Raw genomic sequence first — 22,088 nt, forward strand, 5'->3', positions numbered from 1 at the left:
AGCCTGTGTACAAGAAATAACTTGAATATTTTATTGTTTATATAAAAAGGTCAATGCACATGTTAGAAAATGACGAACAGTATTCATGGTAAACAAAAGATTATCAAAATATAGAAAGAATTTCTTAGATGAAGAGTGAGAAAAAGAAAGCAAAACAGTAATAACTAAAGTCAAAGTAAGCATCAAACATAAGATTGCCGAGGGCATCTTGGAGAGCAGGAAAAGTTATTTCAAATATATGAGCTCATCTCTTAGCGCATTGTTCACTGTCAATTATCCATTCCAATGCAATCCCCAGGTCTTGTATAAGAGTACAATCTCCCGAACAACTTTCCAAATGTGTCCAAGTTCATCAATGGTGCTCATGGGTGTCAGTTGCCTGGTTAGTGCCCATGTGGAAGCCAGAGGGCAGGAGTTGATGAGATACTGAGCAGTTCAATTCAGTTTAGTTTATTGTCACGTGTACCGAGGTACAGTGAAAAGCTTTTGTTGCATGCTAACCAGTCAGCGGAAAGACAATACATGATTACAAGCAAGTCATTCACAGTAAACTGATACATGATAAGGGAATATTCTTGCCAGGCATCATATTTAAATAAAAACAAATGCCACCAGGAGCGAAGTGTAGTTAAACCAGCGCAATTTAACTCAACCATACAGATTTACCACAAACCAAGTTCCCGCATGGCAGAAGATGCCTCCAGTACCACTGTACCACAGTAGCTGCAGATCAATCCCATGAGTCTCTGAGACAGGTTGTATATAGGCCCAGCATTCGCAATCTGCAAGGACACGTATATTAATGTCTTTTGGTTCCATCGTGATTCCATTGAATGGAGTAGCAGGCTGATAGGGATGGAAGGAAGTGGTTGAGTGGGTTAAACGGCCTGCTCTTGTCCCGAGTGCACAACGTGTCGGAGTACCTCAACGGGTCAGGAAGCATGTGTTGGAAGGAACTGCAGATGCTGGTTTAAACTGAAGCATCTCTGGAGGGCATGATGGGCGACCTTTCAGGTCAGGACCCTTCTTCAGATTGATTTCTTCAGACATCGCGTTTCCACGAGTCATCCTGAAGAAGGGTCCTGAACCAAAACGTCGCCGATCCATGTCCTCCAGAGATGCTCCCTGTCCCACTCAGTTACTCCAACACTTTGTGTTTTGCGCAAGACACCAGCATCTCATTTCCTTGTGTCCGTCCCTCGGTCAATGGCCTGCTATTATTTGTGGACAATTTGCTTCTGATAAGGCAGTGCCTTTTACAATACAGACTCAACTATAGCTGCCAGAGACTTGATAGCTCAGATGGGTACAAGATCAGCCACTACCTTTGAGGCATCTCTGTTAGTTTTCATATTCAAGGAAAATGATGAATAGATTTCTCAAATCAAAGGTGAATCTGTTAATCCTGTAATATTAACTGCATTTGCTTACACAGTAATTGCTTTCAACCTTTCATATTTAATTCATTAACATCCTGCAGTTGATAAAAGATTAAGAATTTTAAATGACAACGTGACATTAATTCAGCTTCTTTGATCATAAATCAAATATGCTAATGGTCCAGGGCCCAAAATGATGCGGCTGTTACTTTGCAGAAACAGCTCCAACATAGGAGCAGAACACAGGGACTATGTTTCAATCCGAGGATTGTGGGTGATTTCAAACCCATTTTGCCATTCATAATATACCATAATAGACCTTTCACCGTCCGGCGCGGCCTGGAATAGGCCGCGGGTTTTTCTCCGCCCAGCGGGGGCTTCAATGTCGGGAGCCCCGACCGCCCCGACGTGGCAACTCCAACAGCCTGACCGCGGGACAAGACGGCAGGGAAGAGAAAAGACATTCTGGCCTTCCATCACAGTGAGGAGGGACTGGAGGAGACTCACTGTGATGGATGTTTCTTTTTGTTTGGTGTTAGTTTGTGATTGTATGTGTTATTGCATTTTTATTGATTATTCTTATTGGTCTTATTGTTCAACTGCGGGTAATGTTTCATTTCACTACACATTTATGTGTATGTGACAAATAAACGACTATTGACTATTGACCAATGAAAGTTGTGCTTGCCTTTCAATGTCACAAGAGTTAAGGCTTCTCTTTGAGATCGGGGGGGGGGGGGGGTGATGATGATGTGCATGTTCAAAGGTTCAAAGGTATTTTATTGTCACATGTGCCAATTAAGATACAGTGAAACTCTATTTACCAAACAATCATACTGGAAAAAGCAACAAGACACACAAAAGTTAACATGTTGGAAAGCCCTTGTCGTGCCACCCAGAGTGGCAATGTTAGACCACTGTATGGCTCCTTGGGATGCCAATATAGCAGCTGCCTTCTGAATCACGGAAGGGAATTGCTAAGTACCTTTGAAGGTACCCTCAAGGAAGTAAGTCGAGAGCATTAAAGTCTCTAGTACGCATTCCAGTATTGTCGCCTAACCTCTGAGTGTTTCCAGTCTTTTTTTTTGATCGATGAGCATTCTCAATCATTCTTTGTTGTATTTGGAATTGGAGAGACTTCCTTTGTTGACCCTTACTTGAGCATTTCAGTTGTCGGAATGGCTTTTTTGGCATTTGCAGCTTCAGATATGTCTGGCAGCTGTCTTAAAGTGACTGATTCAGGCAGCTTTCTGGAGAGTACCAACTCCCAGAATGTTGGTATTGAGGGAGAGAGCAATGATGATACCATTGAATACCATTGAATTTCCATTCATTGAAGAGCTATTGATTAAAAAACACAGCATGAAAACAGGCTCTTCAGCCCCCCCCCCCGTGTCCACATCGACCATTGATCACCCATTCACATTACTTCCATGTTATGGCGCCATTGCATCTACACCCTACACACTCGGGACAATTTACATATGCCAAGTAACCTACAAACCGTATTTTGTTGGGAGGAAACTGGGGCATTTAGAGGAAACCCACGTGGTCACAGGGAGAACTTGCAAACTCCACACAGACGACATCCGAGGTCGGAATCGAACCTGGGTGTCTGGTGCTGTGAGGCAGCAGCTCTTCCAGTTTCCCCATTGTGCTGCCATATGTTCGAAGATGTTCACTGCCAGGCACTAGAATAGCCTTCCCAGTCTAAATGATGAGAAAGCCTTGCTGAATTTGGTACTATTTGTTCGTTAAGCAATCCTAAAATGATTCTCTGAGGTGATATCTGCACCATATTCAAAGGGGCAACCCTTTTGGCTGCAACAGACCGTTGTGGCCAACTGCAGCTGGGACTGTAAAATGGCATAAAAATGGCGTCTATTGCTTATGGGCTCTGTGGACTAACTGGGCGATTGTGTTTATGTACGTGGATAGTCTTGCGGATCTGTGTGCAAAAATTTGTTTCACTGTACCTGGTACACATGACAATAAAGAAACCATTGACCATTTGCTGCCTTCTGCTGCTGCAGCTGTGCAGTGTGAAAGGACTATGGCCTCATGATGATCAGAAGATGTATCAGGCAGTACATCATGATGCACCATGAAACCCTCTCAGCAGCATATGGCAGTGTGCCCTCTCAGGGAAACTGGCACCAATCATGAAGTCTCTGGTGGCATTTTCCATCTGACCCAATGCAAAAGTTCTCCAGTATGACCAGGACACAACTGAGTGAGGAGTCAAGTAGAGAAAGGAGATTGCTTTTCTCGTTTAAGTGCCAAGCCACCTGTTTGCAAAAGCAATGAACAGTGGTGGGCACACCAGCCCGCCTTAGAATGGAAGTGTCATGCAAGCCAATCTCCTTCAAATCAACTCTTTATGTCTCATTTGCTGCCCATTACTCATTTTTCTTATAGAGCAACTGCATTCACTATTAGTAAAATGCTTCAGAACATTGTTGAGGTGCTATGCAAATATCCTGTCCCACTTTTAGTGACATACTGTTTGAATTAGCCTGTTGAAAATGTATTGAAGGACGCTGGGATCCAAAGGTTCACTGGCTTTACCTGCAATTCTTGCCTCCTCTGTTGCTGTGGGTGCACAAACCTGACTTCATTCAGGAGGATTAACGGAGAAAGGAATTGTCAAGAAATCTGTTACTCTTATCCTTGCAATTATCCTGCAAAATAATTTCACGGCCATAATGCCTAGGACTAAAATGAAAAGCACAATGGTAAATCTTTGGGCATGATGCGCAAAAATATAATTGACCAAGTAATTCCCACAACTACCATTGCTACTCACATTGTTCTTTGACTGGAATGTTGCATGAATGTCTCATATATTTCCCAGCGATTCTTAATGTCAGGATTGTGAGGTTGTCAAACCTTCAGGCCAATTCTGGAATCTTCAAGAATTAAAGGTTAATCTCCTCGGCAGTGCTGTGAACAAACTTGAAGAATTTTGATGCAAATCTCCATGTTACATTTTTCTTGAACTTTTTTCTTGATTGACTAAGAAAGTGCTTGAGATGAGGTAAAATTTGTCTGGAAGGCAAAGATCTACCATTGAAAGGGTTAAGTGGCAGATCTCCAAAATAATGTTGGCAACCCTGAAATGGTCTGATGGCCCTGCACCCATTTCCTTCACTGGTGTTGGTCTTTGCTCTTATTGGAGTGTCAGATCAGCTTTGTAGAAGCCTACCCAAGACTTAATGAAACTTACCGTGTCCATGGCAACATCTTCACTTCTACATTAGTATTCCGGTAAAACTCATTAACAATATAAAGCAAACACTGAGGCTGAATAACTCAGGAAGGAACGCTGCCTCTAACCTTTTACAAACACATTTATTTGGAGCTTATTGAGTCATTGAGGGATGCAACACTGTAACAGGTATCACAAAATGCTGGAGTAACTCAGCAGGTCAGGCAGCATCTTGGAGAGAAGGAATGGGTGACGTTTCGGATCGAGACCCTTCTTCAGACTGATGTCAGGGGGGGCGGGACAAAGAAAAGATATAGGTGGAGACAGGAAGACAGTGGGAGAACTGGGAAAGGGGAGGGGAAGAGAGGAACAGAGGAACTATCTAAAGTTAGAGAAGTGAATGTTCATACCGCTGGGCTGCAAGCTGCCCAAGCGAAATATGAGGTGCTGTTCCTCCAATTTCCGGTGGGCCTCACTATGACACTGGAGGAGGCCCATGACAGAAAGGTCAGATTGGGAGTGGGAGGGGGAGTTGAAGTGCTCAGCCACTGGGAGATCAGGTTGGATAAGGCGGACAGAGCAAAGGTGTTGAGCGAAACGATCGCAGAGCCTGCATTTGGTCTCACCGATGTAGAGAAGTTGGCATCTGGAACAGCGGATACAATAGATGAGGTTGGAGGAGGTGCAGGTGAACCTCTGTCTCACCTGGAAAGATTATTTGGGATCGTTCCCTCCATAACTCCCTGGTCCACCCGTCCCTTCCTACCCAAACCACCCCCTCCCCAGGACTTTCCCCTGCAACCGCAGGAGATGCAACACCTGTCCCTTTACCTCTCCCCTCGACTCCATCCAAGGACCCAAACAGTCTTCCGGTCTCCACCTATATCCTTTCTTTGTCCCGCCCCCCCTGATATCAGTCTGAAGAATGGTCTCGACCCGAAACTTCACCCATTCCTTCTCTCCAAGATACTGCCAAACCTGCTGAGTTACTCCGGCATTTTGTGATACCTTTGATTTGTACCAGCATCTGCAGTTATTTTCCTACACAACACTGTAACAGGCTTTTCAACCCATTGAATCTGCATTGACAGTCAACTACCTGTTTACATCAATTTTTTTAATTCTCTGTGCTGGGCATACATGACAATAAAGAACCGTTGAACCATAACAACTGAGAGATGGGCTTTCAATGATAAGGTGAGTGCAGAAGAGGCTGAGTCAGAGGAATGGAGACTGGAGAGAGCTGACAAAAGGTTGCCCAGAAACAGTTAGCAAACGCTCGTTGCGGTTCTGGTGAGTGCTGTTTCTCAGCTAGTAAGTAGACTGGAAGTCTCATTGGACAGGGATGTGCAACTGAGAGTGGCATGATTTTGTGATGTCACTGCTCAGTCAGAGCACTGGATAGGAAAGGCAGGTTCAGAGGAAGACCGGAATCTGGAGGTTGAAAGGATTAATAGTGGGATTGTCAAAGGGAGAGTGTTTGGAAAGTAGATGAGATATTTGCCAAAGGAAGAGAAGCCAAGCAACAGTTATAATAGATACTAGACCAAGTGGACCCGTTGGGCCCAAACCTCTCCTGCATTGGTGCAGCACCCTCTCCTTCACCCCTCCCCTCCCCCTCTCCCCCACCTCTCTCCCCTCCTCTCTCCCCACTCCTCTCTCCCCCTCCCCGTCCCCCTCCCCATCCCCCTCCCCTCCCCCTTCCCTACTCCCCCTCCCCCCACTGCATTCCCCTCAACCCTCTTTATCCTCCCTCCTCCCCCCTCCCTCTCTCCCCCCTCCCTCCCTAGGAGATAGATTTAAACTTTAAAATGTGAGTACCTTTAAAAATATAACACCAATTTCAATGAAACTTCCATTAGCACCACAGTGAGTAATGTGGGCCTAAAATTGTTACGCTATCGTGTACTGTTTTGGCTGTAGTTCAGGAACAAACAAATAAACAAACAAGAGTTTTAGTATCTAGATATTCAAGGGAGGGTTAGAAAAAGCTCTTAGGGCTAACGGAATCAAGGGTTATGGGGAGAAAGCAGGAACGGGGTACTGATTTTGGATGATCAGCCATGATCATATTGAATGTCGGTGCTTTCTTGAAGGGCCGAATGGCCTACTCCTGCACCTATTTTCTATGTTTCTAATATTAACTAGCAGGGTATGATAGAGGAAGGTAACTAATTGGGATGGAACTGCAGATGCTGGTTTACTCCGAAGATAGACACAAAATGCTGGAGTAACTCAGCAGGACAGGCAGCATCTCTGGAGAGAAGGAATGGGTGACGTTTCAGGCAGAGACCCTCTGAAGAAGGGTCTTGACCCGAAACATCAGGCATTACTTCTCTCCAGAGATGCTGCTTATCCCACTGAGTTACTCCAGTGTTTTGCGTCTATCTTTGTAAGTAATTAGCAGTTGAACGGGACTGAGGGAGCAGTTTGGGAACTCTGGATGTGTTGTATATACGAAGAGGGCTTGGTGGGAGCGGGGGAGAGATGGGGTTTTAGGGTAGAGGTCACCCCTTCAGGATGTTTGGATTCGTGGCACGATGAAAACATAAAAATGGATATTACTGCAAATACTTGTAGTAATGAAACTCCATCGCGAGAAAGAATCATTCTCATGTTGATCCACATTGCCACTTAGAGAACCTTAATGGGTTGATGCCAATAGCTGACCAAGGTCCATTGAATGTCAACGTTTTGTTAAAAACCATGGTAACCATAGAACCTCTTTGTTATGGCTTTCAGATCAATCCCTGTTAGTTCAATCCGTGTCATTAATTCGTTAATCTTATTATGAGTGGATTGTGCTTCAGGAAAAGTGCTTTTAATTTTACCATTACCACTTTCTCGGATTTAACGTTATCTGCTATAATCATTATTTCTACATTGTTCAATGGGTTTTACATTCCTCATTGAACTGAAAATTATCCCCATTTGATCCCCAATCCTAAAAGCAATTTCATTTTAATATTGTATCTACTTATCTATTTATTCGATTCACCAAGGCATTTGTTCCAGCCTGCATAAAGCAGAATTTGCCTCCAAGGAACAGCTCCATCTTTCTATGACTCATGAATCGAAACTCACTTTCCACATTAAAACCTGGTGGGTGCAACGAATGCTCTGTGACTATGGATAACCGCGACTATGGATAACTTTTGTGCGGTACAAAAGAATTCAATTTTTTCTCAGTGGCAACAGGATGTGAGGTGAAAATAAAATGCTTTGTGCCTGCCCTGCCATTCAATAACATCATATCTGATGTGGTTTAGTTTCATTTAGAGATGCAGCATGGAAACAGGCCCTTTGGCATGCTGAGTCTATGCTGTCCACCGATCACAAGTTCACACCAGTTCTACGTTGCCCCTCTTTCTCATCCACTCCCTACATATTAGGTACTGTAAGAAAATAACTGCAGATGCTGGTACAATCCAAGGTATTTATTCACAAAATGCTGGAGTAACTCAGCAGGTCTCAGCAGGCGGCACGGTGGCGCAACGGTAGAGTTGCTGCTTTACAGCGAATGCAGCGCCGGAGACTCAGGTTCGATCCTGACTACGGGTGCTGTACTGTAAGGAGTTTGTACGTTCTCCCCGTGACCTGCGTGGGTTTTCTCCGAGATCTTCGGTTTCCTCCCACACTCCAAAGACGTACAGGTATGTAGGTTAATTGACTGGATAAATGTAAAAATTGTCCCTAGTGTGTGTAGGATAGTGTTAATGTGCGGGGATCGCTGGGCGGCTCGGACTTGGTGGGCCGAAAAGGCCTGTTTCCGCGCTGTATCTGAAATATGAAATAAAAAAATATGAAAGGTCAGGCAGCATCTCAGGAGGGAAGGAATGGGTGACATTTCGGGTCGAGACCCTTCTTCAGACTGATGTCAGGGGGGCGGGACAAAGGAAGGTTATAGGTGGAGACAGGAAGTTAGAGGGAGAACTGGAAAGGGGTAGGGGGAGGGGAAGAGAGGGACAGAGGAACAATCTAAAGTTGGAGAAGTCAATGTTCATACCGTTGGGCTGCAAGCTGCCCAAGCGAAATATGAGGTGCAGTTCCTCCAATTTCCGTTGGACCTCACTATGGCCACTGGAGGAGGCCCATGACAGAAAGGTCAGAGTGGGAGTGGGAGGGGGAGTTGAAGTGCTCAGCCACCGGGAGATCAGGTTGGTTAAGGCGGACTGAACGAAGGTGTTGAGCGAAACGATCACCGAGCCTGCGTTTGGTTTCGCCGATGTAAAGAAGTTGACATCTAGAGCAGCGGATGCAATAGATGAGGTTGGAGGAGGTGCAGGTGAACCTCTGTCTCACCTGGAAAGACTACATATTAGAAGCATTTTTACAGAGGCCAATTACCTTAAAAATGCACAGGTTTTTGGGATGTGTGGAAACCAGAGCACCCAGGAGAAACCCACGCAGTCACAGGGAGAACAGGCAAACTCCACACAGACAGCAGCCGAGGTCAGGATTGAATCTGTGTCTCCGACACTGTGAGGCTGTGAGCAGCTCTACCAGTCAATGGTTTACCTGGACACCATTTTCCTTGACTAAACCTGTATCCTTTGATTCCCTGATTATCCAAATATCTATCAATCTCCATCTGTAATATGCTCAGTAGCTGGGTAAAGATTGGCCACTTTCTGGGTGAAGAGATTTCTCCGTGACTGTGTCCTGAATGGCCATCCCTTTATTTTGAGACTGTGACCTGTAACGTGATGAATAGTAAGAAGCTGCATCTCAGAAGGCAGGTGTAAAGAGTTGTCACAAGTGAACAGGATCTTCTACTGCAGGGACAGAGAATTGCATGCACCAGCGTTCATATCTTCTGCAGTCATGGACCGGTGCCACCAACAAGTCACATACCCCCTCGCTTCAACGCCTGCCCTGTTTTGTTTCTGCAGTGATTCAGAAAAGAAAGGTGAAGGCAGCAGGGAGCAGGTTCCTGTGATTCAGCGACTGTCAGCAGCTCAGCTCTGGAGGTGGAAACAGTGTTAATGTGGTCCACATGCACCATTGTGCATGCAGTCCCCAGAGATATGCAGGTTCAGAACATTGGTGTTTCTCCTCCCAAGGGCACAAATTCACCTTTCACCATGGCCTCCCGTGGTCACTCACCCATCCCCTTCAGCCCTTTCAATTGGGCCTGGACGGCAGTTTGAAGCTGACCCATATGGTCCAAAAGGTTCTTGTAAAACTTCAAGGAAGACTGTATGGAAAGTAAGTCATAGAGTCATACAGCATGTAAACTGGCCCTTCGGCCCAACTTGCCCACACCGGTCAACATGCTACACTAATTCCACCTGCCTGCGTTTGGCCCATATCCTTCCAAACCTGTCCTATCCATGTACCTGTCTAACTGTTTCTTAAACATGGGATAGCCCCTGCCTCAACTACCTCCTCTGGCAGCTCATTCCATACACCCACCACCCTTTGTTTGAAAAAGTTACGCCTCAGATTCCTATCAAATCTTTTCCCCTTCACCTTAAATGTGAACAGCTTTTCAGAAACTCCATTGCAGCCAACCAGGGGATTGCACTATGCAGTGCTGGGACACGGGAAACCATAGGCAAAGTTCTGAAATGGGAAAAAAAATAGTGTGGGTAATTTTACTGAAAGACCATACTATGATCTTCCATTGATGGGCCACGTGTTTTGAGGCCCCCATTCTGAGTTGCCAGCCATTGCCATATGAAAGCATCCAATTAAAGTGTGATGGCCAATGTGTCTCTGCTGACACCCACAGCGTGCATGTCTCAATAGGGTAAATACGAGTGAAAAGTAAATGTTTCTTTGGAAGGTATTTGAGAAGGTAATGGTCAGATCTGAATTTGCCTTGTCAAGCCTCCTGATGTTAAAAATGTCCTTTACATAGCAAAAGAAAAGTCATAATCTAGGTTTAATGGAGTTTTCTAGTTTAACTGAGATTGTTTATTGCATCGTATGGGAGGCGCATTCCCAATCTCGTTGTACCCCTGTACAATGACAATATAGATATATTGTATTGTATGAGTTTTCAGTCTAGTCTAGGTCGGTTCAGGCAGAAGTATGTTTTTCATGAATGATGATGTCAGGTCTATTTTTATGCCCAGAAAACAAGAGACATGAACATGAATAGGGCAAGGTTCAGTGGCAGTACGGAGGTGCAGCGGTAGAGTTGCTGCCTTACAGCACCAGAGACCTGGGTTCGAACCTGACTATGGGTGCTGTCTGCACATAGTTTGTACGTTCTCCCTGTGACCGCATGGGCTTTCTCCAGGTGCTCCAATTTCCTCCTACATTCCAAAGACATGCAGGCTTGTAGACTAGTTGCTTTCTGTAAATTGTTCCTAGTGTGTTGGATAGAACAAGTGTACAGATGATTGCTGGCCAGCGTGGACTCGGTGGACCGAAGGGCCTGTTTTCGCACTATATCTCTAAACTAAACCAAATTAAACTTGTGCGTCTGACCTAATTTTAACAAGAATTCATCTGCAGCATAAAATGTAAATTGTATTACATTATATCTTTAAAAATGGTGCCATGCCATTTATTTTCTAAACTACAACGTTTTGCAATTAGATAGATCCTTTCATGCCTTCTTAATAACCTTCAGGGCGGCCAAGGTGGTGCAGCGGTAGAGTTGCTGCCTTACAATGCTTTCAGCGCCGGAGACCCAGGTTTGATCCTGACTACTGGTGCTGTCTGTACGGAGTTTATACGTTCTCCCCATGACCACGTGGGTTTTCTCCGAGATCTTGGATTTCCTTCCACACTCCAAAGACATACAGTTATACAGACTTGGTGTATGTGTAAATTATACCTAGTATGCGTAGGATAGTGTTAATGTGCGGGGATCGCAGGTCGGCACGGACTCGGCGGGCCGAAGGGCCGGTTACCGCGCTGGAACTCTAAACTAAACTAAACTAAATATGTTGTATATCCAATATCATGCTTTTGAAAAGAAGTCGCTGGTACTCACCAATATCAGTATTAATTCCGTATCAGGTTGAGGCTGAGGTGCTTTGGGCCTGCACATGTGAAGTTTTTGTATTTGCCACTTACCCCTGCTAACTTATGAGTTGTGAACTAGGAGCACGAGTGGGACTTTCAGTCCCATGTTCCTGCACCATTTTATAGGATCACAGCTGATCTGATTGTAACAAAGTCTACATTCGCATCTACTTCTGGTCACTTTCACTCCTTAATTATTAGGAATTTATCTACCTCTGCCTTAAAAATATTCACAAAATCTGGATCACTACCCCTGGAGGAATAGAGTTCCTGAGAGAAAGAATTTGACCTCATCTCTATGTGAAATGGACTATGCCCTATTTTATGCAGTGTGTTGTGCTCTTTGTATCACCCTCATCTATCTTACAATTAACAGCTCTGAGGTTTTATGCACCTGGCTTTTGCAAATACTTATAAAGCAAGAGCATTTGTAATTGCATGACTGTGACACAAGTTCTTTGATTTGTATTATTATTCCAGATAGTTCTGTAAACCTAGGTCAATATTCCATCTATTTAAGAAACATTAATTTGGAAAATATGTGACAACAAAAATCATTGTACAGGATCTTAGTGTGCCTGTAACAAACTTCTCACCACTATTTTAATGGAATAATATAATGGCTTTGCGTTTCTGTTAAAATAGGAAGGAAAATTGATGTAAGTGGTGTATCCATAAAATCTCTTTCCACGATTTTGAATAAATGATGCTGAGCGGTTGAAAAATTCCTTAAGCCAAAGTAGATTAATGTCGTGCCCATTTCTGGGTGTCTTAGTGTTGGTGGGAAATTTGACCCAGAGTTTTGTCCTTCACAGCAACTTTTTTTAGATTAGATTAGATTTGATACTTTTATTGACATACTAGATCAAGTGGTCCCGTTGGGCCCAAACCTGCATTCGTGCAGCACCCTATCCTCCCCCCTCCCCTCTCCTCCGCCCTCTCCACCCCTCCTCGCCCCCTCCACCCCCCCTCCCCACCCTCCTTTCCAATGCCCCAATAGTCTCCCCTCCACCCTACGATGCTCCCCTCCCCGCCCCTCCAACCCCCCAGAGCCCAGTGTTCCCCACAGCCCTCCATTCCGGGTCCCCCTATGCGACCACGGAACTCCGACCTCAGGCCTCAGACCTCAGGACTCCGGCCTCAGACCTCGGGGCTTGGGACTCCGACTGACCTCGGCCTCCGACCTCAGAACCCCCACCTCCAGACTCCGACCCCAGCGACTTCGACCTCCGACATCAGGACTCTAACCTCCGACCCCAGATAAACTCTCCCAAATGATATCAACAGTTATGCAATATGCATAATAAGTATTCATCCTGACTGGTCTGCAAAACAAAATTTCTTATTCATCGCAAAATAACCAGATTTTACTAATCCTATTTCACAAGATCAACTGTATTCTTTGTCCCTTCTGAAATATGTGTCACCCTGCAAGATAAAATACTACCTCAGGTGTGTGCCTTGTCTGGTTTATCTATGGAGGTCAGGGTCAGCATCACTGTTTGCTTTTCACCTCAGGTTCATTCCTGATTATCGCTGCTGATCTCTGCCATATCTCACAATATGATGCTCACTACTGCATTAAATCCTCACAATCTCCAAGTACACCAATTGACTTTATCTGTTTTCACAGCAACAGTCAGAGAGGACAAGGGGAGCTGGCTTCTCCAAAGCGCAGGCACTGATAGAACGTCCTGGCAATATTCTGATGGGAGCACTTTGCTATACCATTTTGCCTCCTGATTTTTACCAGGCTGTCTAGGTCGCTCTGAACCACTGAGATCACACTTCCATTCCAACCCCCCACCCTTCCCATTACTGCAGCATTGATTCATTTATTCATTTGTTCATCCAGTAGCATTACTTCCCGGTAGCTGTTGCTTGTGGTATTCTATCTTAAGAACTGCCTACTGAGATCACAACTGCTATGTTTCATGCTGACATCTGCAAGAATTTGTAACAGTTCAATGGTGAAGGCCCTACAGAGAATTGCAGAGTGTGGTGTTGTACAGGGAAATCTGAAAATACTGTTTTGTGACTGCAGGTCTTGAGCTCAACATAATTTTCAAAAACCGTTTGGGAGTTTTCATGATGCTGCCTCACACCATTAAAAAGCATTAAGCATCTTCTAGCCCTTAGAAATAAAGTATTTAAAAAAACTCAGATCATGTCTGCCCAGTGTGTGTAGTTTGTAGTGTGTAGTAAGGGGATAATTGAAAAGGTGGAATTGCAATGTGAAATTACATTACAAATACATTGACAGGGGAGGTTTACAGTACATTTTCATCCCAAATTTGGGCAGTGGGAAGGCAGTAGACTTTCAGCAGTAGAGTTTTGATTTAATGTTTGATGGGGAAAAGAATCCTCAGATTAAAACTACAGCTGTATCAAATTCAAAGGCTAAGTTTATCAAAAAGCAATCATCCTCAATTATGAAGTCAGAGAACTTTTCATGAGTTTAACATCGAATATTTTAAGGACTATAATTGCAATGTGCAATTTTTGAGCGTGGTAGAATCCAGCAATAAAAATGCTAGTTACCTTATTATTAGTTTGTTTATTCTAGGTTCATTCCCTTGTGGATTATAGGTCTCTTAGCTTGCAACACAACCTTTTTAAATGCTCGGAACATTTCTGCTCTTGCCACCTTTTCATGAAACTCTTTACCCTCAGAGGATGAAGAGAACCTGCTTCCACTGGCAGGCAAAACTGTAACCGCGAGACAAGATAAGCAGGGCTCAGAGCAAAGGGGATAGATTGATTTAATGACTTTACCAGAGAAACATAAACATTATTGACCAAATGGCCTTCTATGTCATCCTGATTAGTCATGGTCCACAACTCTCTTGTGCTGTTCTAAACCACCTGAAGCTGCAGAGATGCGGCATTTGACTTAGACATCAAACTCCAAAAATCAAATTGTTTAAAATGTCCAAATTCCTTTCGGACTCCATTTTATTTATCTGTGACTGAAATTTGTAAAGTTCGGAGAAAGAAAGAGTTGCATGAGTTGAATAAACATAATTTCTTCACCAAAGATAGACACAAAGTGCAGGAGTAACTCGACGGGGCAGGCAGCATCTCTGGAGAAAAAGGATAGGTCCCTAATGTCAGGACCCTTCTTCAGATTTCTTCAGACTATCGACCTATTACCTGCAATGTTTTGTCCTGCCTCCCCTCTTTTCGAGCTTTCTTCTCCTCCCCTACTTTCAGTCTGAAGAAGGGTCCCAACCCAAGACATCACATCCTTTATTTCCATCGATGCTGCCTGACCCGCTGAGTTACCCCAGCACTTTGTCTCTCTTTGATATAAACCAGCATCTGTAGTTCCTTCCAATCATAATTTCTTCACCATGTGGCAAAATGAATTGATATCCTTGTTAGAGTTGTAAGTACATTAACTGATGAAAAACAAATCTCCCAGAATGGCGAAGACTGGGCATGTCCATATAACCATATAACAATTACAGCACGGAAACAGGCCCATTCGGCCCTACCAGTCCACGCTGACCACTTTCTCTGACCTAGTCTCATCTACCTGCTCTCAAACCATAACCCTCCAATCCCCTCCCATCCATATACCTATCCAATTTACTCTTAAAACCATCCAGAGGGCACTTGGAGACTTCTGAGATTTTTCCCAAAAGATTAGCTTGCAAACATCTGAGAGTTTTGCTGAAAATGTCCATGTTTTGGAATGGAATGGAATATGGAATACTTTATTGTCACATGCTAATGGGCACCGTGACATTCTTTGCTTGCATACCCAATGTATACAAATTTAGGTTTTGTTATACATTTATTAGCAACTGACTAATTTATGGTTTCAGCAAAAGAGGTCAAACAATTATGGATGAATAAAGGGGTGAGATGAGATGAGGTTGTTACTGAGCTGGTTATTTTTGCAGCTTATTTATTGTATATATGCAATTAGTTTTCTCTTTGCCTAAATACAGTATATTTATCAAACAAATTGAATTTTACAGCCCTTTTTGTGAAGGTATTGATTCCAGTCAGAAAATTAAATTGTTCGAATTGATCACAGCTGTGTGAATTATTTGCTGAATGACTATAAAATTAGACACGGGGAAGGAATATGGGAATTACTTGGGCAAAACCATTCCAGTCAATAAGTTTAATGTTCCGTTATTCCCAATTATGGGCTTTCTTATTTGTTCCTCGGCTGATGACCTTGAAACTCTTGTTACCTTTGCAATGTTTCTCCACCCATTGATAACCCAAACTTTTAGTTTTACTTTAGACTGAGAAATACAGCGAGGGAAAAGGCCCTTCAGCCCACCGAGTCCGCGCCGACCAGCCTTCACCCTGTACACTAGCACTATCCTACACACTAGGGACAGTTTACGATTTACAGAAACCAATTAACCTACGAAAACTGCACATCTTTGCAGTGTGGGAGAAAATCCACCTGGCCACAGGGAGAAGGTACAAACTCCATACAGACAGCGCCTGTAGTCAGGATGGAACCCGGTCTCTGACGCTGCAAGGCTGCAACTCTACCTCTGCACCACTAGGCCGCCCACTCAAAGCTACTCAGAGTATGTCCCCATCTTGCGTGAATGTGTTAGCTCCCGTAACAAAATCGTATCTCTCACTCACGGAATTGACCTTGCCACAACTGCATATTTACTTCTAAATTATAATGCTTTGCTACAACTTTCACACTCCCACGGCAGCCCCTGGTCTAATGGCTCACTGCCACATCTCCATGATGTTGCACCTCCTACCATCTCTCTCATCCTCCACAATCTATCCTCACTTGGCCATTCCCCATTCCATGACCCGAAGGAGTTTTTTGTAGGCCATATTTACCATCCTAACCATGTGCGTTGACACTTTCAGGAAGCTACAGACTTGCGCTCAAGGTAGCTCTGAACATCAATACTCCAAGGGGGTCCTGCCTTTATTGTATACTTCCCCCTTGCATTTGATCTTCCACAATGCATCTCCTCACACCTAGATTCATAGTCATAGAGTCATAGAGTCCTACAGCACAGAAAGAGGCCCTTCGGCCCATCGTGCCAATCCAAACACAGTCTAATTTTAATCCCATTTTCCCGCATTTGGACCATAGCCCTGAATGTTGTAGCATTTCAAGTGCCCTTCCAAATGCCTCTTAAACGTTGTGAGTGTTCCCGCCTCCACCACCACCCCAGGCAGTGAGTTCCAGACTCCAACCACCCTCTGGGTGAAAAAGATCTTTCTCACATCCCCCCGAAACCTCCCTCCCCTTACCCTGTATCTATGTCCCCTCGTTGTTGAACCTTCCACCAGTGGAAGAAGTTCCCCGCCATCTACCTTATCTATGCCCCTCATGATCTTGTACACCTCGATCATGTCCCCTCTCAGCCTTCTCTGCTCCAGGGAAAACAACCCCAGTCTGCTCAGTCTCTCCTCATAGCCGAGGCCCTTCATCCCTGGCAGCATCCTGGTGAATCTCCTCTGCACCCTCTCCAAAGCTATCACATCCTTTCTATAATGTGGTGACCAGAACTGTACACAATACTCCAGCTGTGGCCTCACCAGTGTTCTGTACAATTCCATCATTACCCCCCTACTTTTATATTCGATGCCCCGGCTAATGAAGGCCAGTACCCCATATGCCTTTTTGACCACCCTGTCCACCTGTCCTGCTGCCTTCAAGGACTTGTATACCTGCACTCCTGCACTCCAAGGTCCCTCTGTACCCCTGTCTTCCCTTGGGTCCTTCCATTCATGGTGTACTCCCTCTCCAAGTTATTCCTGCCAAAGTGCATCACCTCGCACTTTTCAGGATTAAATTCCATCTGCCACTGCTCCGCCCATCTGACCATCTCATCTATATCTTCCTGCAGCTTGCAGATCCCTTCCTTGCTATTCACCACCCCCCCTAACTTTGTGTCATCTGCAAACTTGCTGATCATGCCCTGTCTGTTTTACCAAAATGGTAGCGCTGCCCTAGCAGCTGCGGCTTACCTGCGGTCCATTTGTCTTTGTGTTTTTGTTGTTTTTTTGTCTTAATTGTAGTTGTGATGTCGTGTTTTTGTGTTTGTGTACTATGTGTGTATGTGGGGGGGAGGGGGGAACTGTAAAATTGTAAATATGTGTCCCTTCCGAACGGAGACCCGACCTTTGTTTTCTGGGTGTTGTCTCCGTTCCTGCTGCGGCCTACCATCGGCCCAACTCCTGGAGCTGGCGGCCTCCAGGGCTCCGGTTCGCAGAGTCCGCAGACCGGACTAACCATCAGCGGAGCCGGCCGTCCTCGGAGGCTGCGAGAGCGGCTGTGACTCGCCTTAGGCTCGGGCCGCGTGGATGCCGACATCAGGAGCTCCGGCAGCAGCAGCGTGTTCGCCCGCCCCGGATCACTGGGCTTGGGTCGCGGACATTTCACCGTCCGGCGCGGCCTAAAATATGCCGCGGGATTTTTCTCTGCTGGGCGGGGGCTTCAATGTCGGGAGCCACGACCGCCCCGACGTGCAGCAACAGCAGCAGCGTGTTCGCCCGCCCCGGATCGGATTTATCATCAGCGGAGCCGGCCGTCTTCGGAGGCTGCGGGAGCGGCTGGGACTCGCCTTAGGCTCGGGCCGCTGCGGACCGTCCGGCGCGGCCTGCAACCACAACAGCCTGACTGCGGGAGAAGACGGCAGGAGAAGGGAAAGACATTGTGGCCTTCCATCACAGTGAGGAGAGGACTGGAGGAGACTCACTGTGATGGATGTTTCTTTGATGGATGTTTCTTTTTTTGTGTGTTTTTGGGGTTGTGTAATTTTAATGCCTATTTAATGCTTTTATTTTTGGACTGTGGATGACTGAATTTCGTCCAATTTGGATGACAAATAAAGCTATCTTGAATCTCTTGAATCTCTTGAAACTCAATCTGCCATTCCTCTGTCGAAATTTCCAATGAATACTGCTGCATCCTTTAACAACCTTCCTCATTACCATCTTCAACTTTTGTGTAATTTGAAAATTTATTAATCAGACCACATATATTTTCGTCCACATCATTCATATATATATATATATCTTATGAAACGATAGTGGTCGCTATATCAATCATTACGTAAGTCCAGTCAGAAAAACACCCTCTACTGGCAGCACAGTGGCGCAGCGGTAGAGCTGCTGCCTTACAGCGCCAGAGACCCAGGGTCGATCCTGACCTTGGGTACTGTATGTGTGGAGTTTCCATATTCTCTCTGTGACTACGTGGGTTTCCTCACGGTGCTCTGGTTTCCTCCACACTCCAGAGACGTACACGTTTGTAGGTTAATTGGCTCCTGTAAATTGTCCCTAGTGTGTAGGATAGAACTAGTGTATGGGTGACTGTTGGTCGGTGCGGACTTGGGGGGGGGGGGGGGGGGGAAATAGCCTGTTTCTGCACTGTATCTCTAAACTAAACTACCACTATTCTGTCTTTCGTAATCAAGCCAATTCTGAATACAACTTACCAACTCACCCTCGATCTCACGTGATTTAATCTTCTGGTTCGGCTTACCACAAAGCATCTTGTTAAATGCTTTACTGATGTAAATAACATTGGTAGATAACATTCACTGCTCTGCCCTCATCAATCATCTTTGTCATTTCCTCACAAATCTCAGTCACATTTGTGATCCATGGCCTCCACCATGACAAAGCCATGCTGACTCATCACTCTGCCCAATAAGCCCATGCTTTTCCAAATGCAAGTAAATCCTGTACTGTTCCAGTAGCTGCATCTTTAAAACTGCTTCATTTTTTATTATGGCTGTATTTCATCATAATGCAGAAATCTGCTGGCTGCTTTACATCCCAATTCATCAGAGTTGAATTATCTGCATAAATAATGCATGACCGGATATTAATCTTTCAGTCAATTGGAGCCCATCTTTCATTTCTTGTTTGGCATCAAATATAAATATTTAAGGGTGAAATCTGGCCTCATTAAGAAGTTAGCAGCAAGCTGATCTCTTGTTCAGGCACAAACATCTGGCAGCAAACAACTGCTCTGGCGGGTTATCCAATGAAGAACACTGTGCTCCTGATGACCCACATTGTTAACACAGGAGATGCAGGTATATATCTAAGGGGATTGCAACACCACCAGAACTCAGGGGCAGAGCCGTGGCGCAGTGGTAGAGTTGCTGGAGACACAGGTTCGATCCTGACTACGGGTGCTGTCTGCACGGAGTTTGTACGTTCTCCCTGTAACCTGCGTGGGTTTTTCCGGGAGCTTCCACAATCCAAAGACGTGCAGGTTTGTAGGCTAATTGGCTTGGTAAAATTGTAAATTGTCCCTGGTGGATAGTGTTAGGGTGCGGGGATCGCTGGTCAGTGTGGATTCGGTGGGACTGTATCTCACGCTGTATCTCTAAACTAAACTAAACTCAACTCACTTTCTCCATTTTCACTCCTCCCATGTTCTGAAGGTGTACTGTGAGATGATTACAGTTAGTTTTACAATTGTGGCCTTCTAATATCACATCCTTCTAATATCACATCACTGAGTCCAGACATCGTATAAATCTAGGAAAGGGGTAGACACACTCAACTTAAAGAGCTGAGAGGAGAACTTTTATGTTTTCCTCGTTGGCATGGACTTTTAATCTTATTGTTCAACCTTCCAGTATATCATCCTTACTCTTTCCGACACTCTAGGGACAATTTACAAAAGCCAATTAACCTATAAACATGCACCTCTTTGGAATATGGGAAGAAACCAGAGCACCCGGAGAAAACCCACGCAGTCACAGGGGGAACGTACAAACTCCGTGCAGACAGCACCAGTAGTCAGGATAGAACACAGATCTCTGGCGCTGTGAGTAACTCTACCACTGGCCACTCTGCCGCCCATTTTGATCTTCAGAGATTGGAATGCTGAAGGACAACCAACAAAAAGATCTGAAAATTCTAAAGTAAATAAAACTTTGTGCTCAAATTATTTTCCCCCCAAAGAGCAGTATAGCTGCAGATCAATTCCCAGATAAACCAGTTAATGCTTACAAGCAGCATAAACAAACATAAAAAGAAAATAACATGGATTCTGCAAAGCTGCAGGAATAATTAACTGATGTACTGACAGATTTATTCCCCTTGACAGATGCTGTCTGACCTGCCGAGTGTCTCCTGCATTTTCTGTTTTTTTGCATGAATTGCAAACTACAGGTATATTGACCAGTGGCAAGGAACAAACTGAAGTTCAAAGCACAAAGATTAATAGAGCTGCTTAATTACGATGTGGAACATAATGGTTCCTGAAGAACTAGGATGTGGAATAGCCCTATTAAGATACCAGAGTTCTGGTGGTGATCCACACTTAAGTTTCATTTGTTTTATTGCCCGGAAGGAAAGAATTTCCAGAAGTGTATGTATAATTGTCCACTCACAGGAAACTGCAGATGCTGGTTTACAAAAAAGACACAAAGTGCTGGAGTAACTCAGCGGGTCAGGCAGCATCTCTGGAGAACATCGGTAAGTGTCTGAAGAAATGTCACCTATCCTTTTCCTCCAGAGATGCTGCCTGGCCCGTTGAGTTGGTCCAGCACTTTGGGTCTATCTTTGGATAAGTGACATTTCAGGTCGTGACCTTTCTCCAGTCTGAAAAAGGGTCCTGACTCCAGAGATTCTGTTTGACCCATTGAGCTCCTCCAGTGCTTTGCGTAATTGTCCAGTTTGTCAGACTGTGTTAAGGGGTCTTTTTTTCATGCTGACAAAATAAAATATGTTCATGCAATTCCATGCATGGATGACTTATGCAGTTTCATGTAAATATGCAAAAATGGTGAGATACTTTTGTAAGTTAATGGCTGCAGGTGGACTGTAGGTACATAGTACATTGAACAGGACTGCATACGATCAGGCCCTTTGGCCCACAATGTCACTGCTGAACATGATGCCAAGATCAATTAAACTCATCTGCCTGCACATGATCCATATCCCTCAATTCTCTGCAAATCCATGTGCCTCATGTCAAATAGTGCGAGGAAATTAGAAAAAAAAATCACAGTCATTATGCCAGCCATGATAAGTTGTTATTTAATTCAGAAGAATGCCGTGAATATCAAAAAAATAATGTTGTGAAGCTTTAGCTTTATTTATTTTCAAACTCAATATATACTATTACAAAATGAGACAAAAATGAAATTATGGTGACAGGCTATATGGAATCTGCCCACACACAAGCTGAGCAATGCACTCAAAGATACATACAAAGTTACGGTCACATTTTGACAGGGACAAATTCCTTACGCAAGGATTATTTCTTTGACGTTTACCAATAAATATGTCTTTGGTAGTGTGTATGTGCTTGCTTGTACGCATGCGTGTTCATGTCTGTGTGCATACATGTATGTTCAACTCTCAATTTTATTTTAAGTCTGACTATATGTCTCAATGTTAGATTTATTTTCACAGCATTCTGTTGAATAATTTTATTATATGCCAATGTCCAATATGTCTGTCCATGTCCCCCAGAGATGCTTCCTGGTCCACTAAGTCACTCCAGCACTTTATCTCTTTTTTTGTAAACCAGCATCTGCAAT

This window comes from Rhinoraja longicauda, chromosome 17 (genome assembly GCF_053455715.1).
Source record: "Rhinoraja longicauda isolate Sanriku21f chromosome 17, sRhiLon1.1, whole genome shotgun sequence".
NCBI classification, from domain to species: Eukaryota; Metazoa; Chordata; class Chondrichthyes; order Rajiformes; family Arhynchobatidae; genus Rhinoraja; species Rhinoraja longicauda.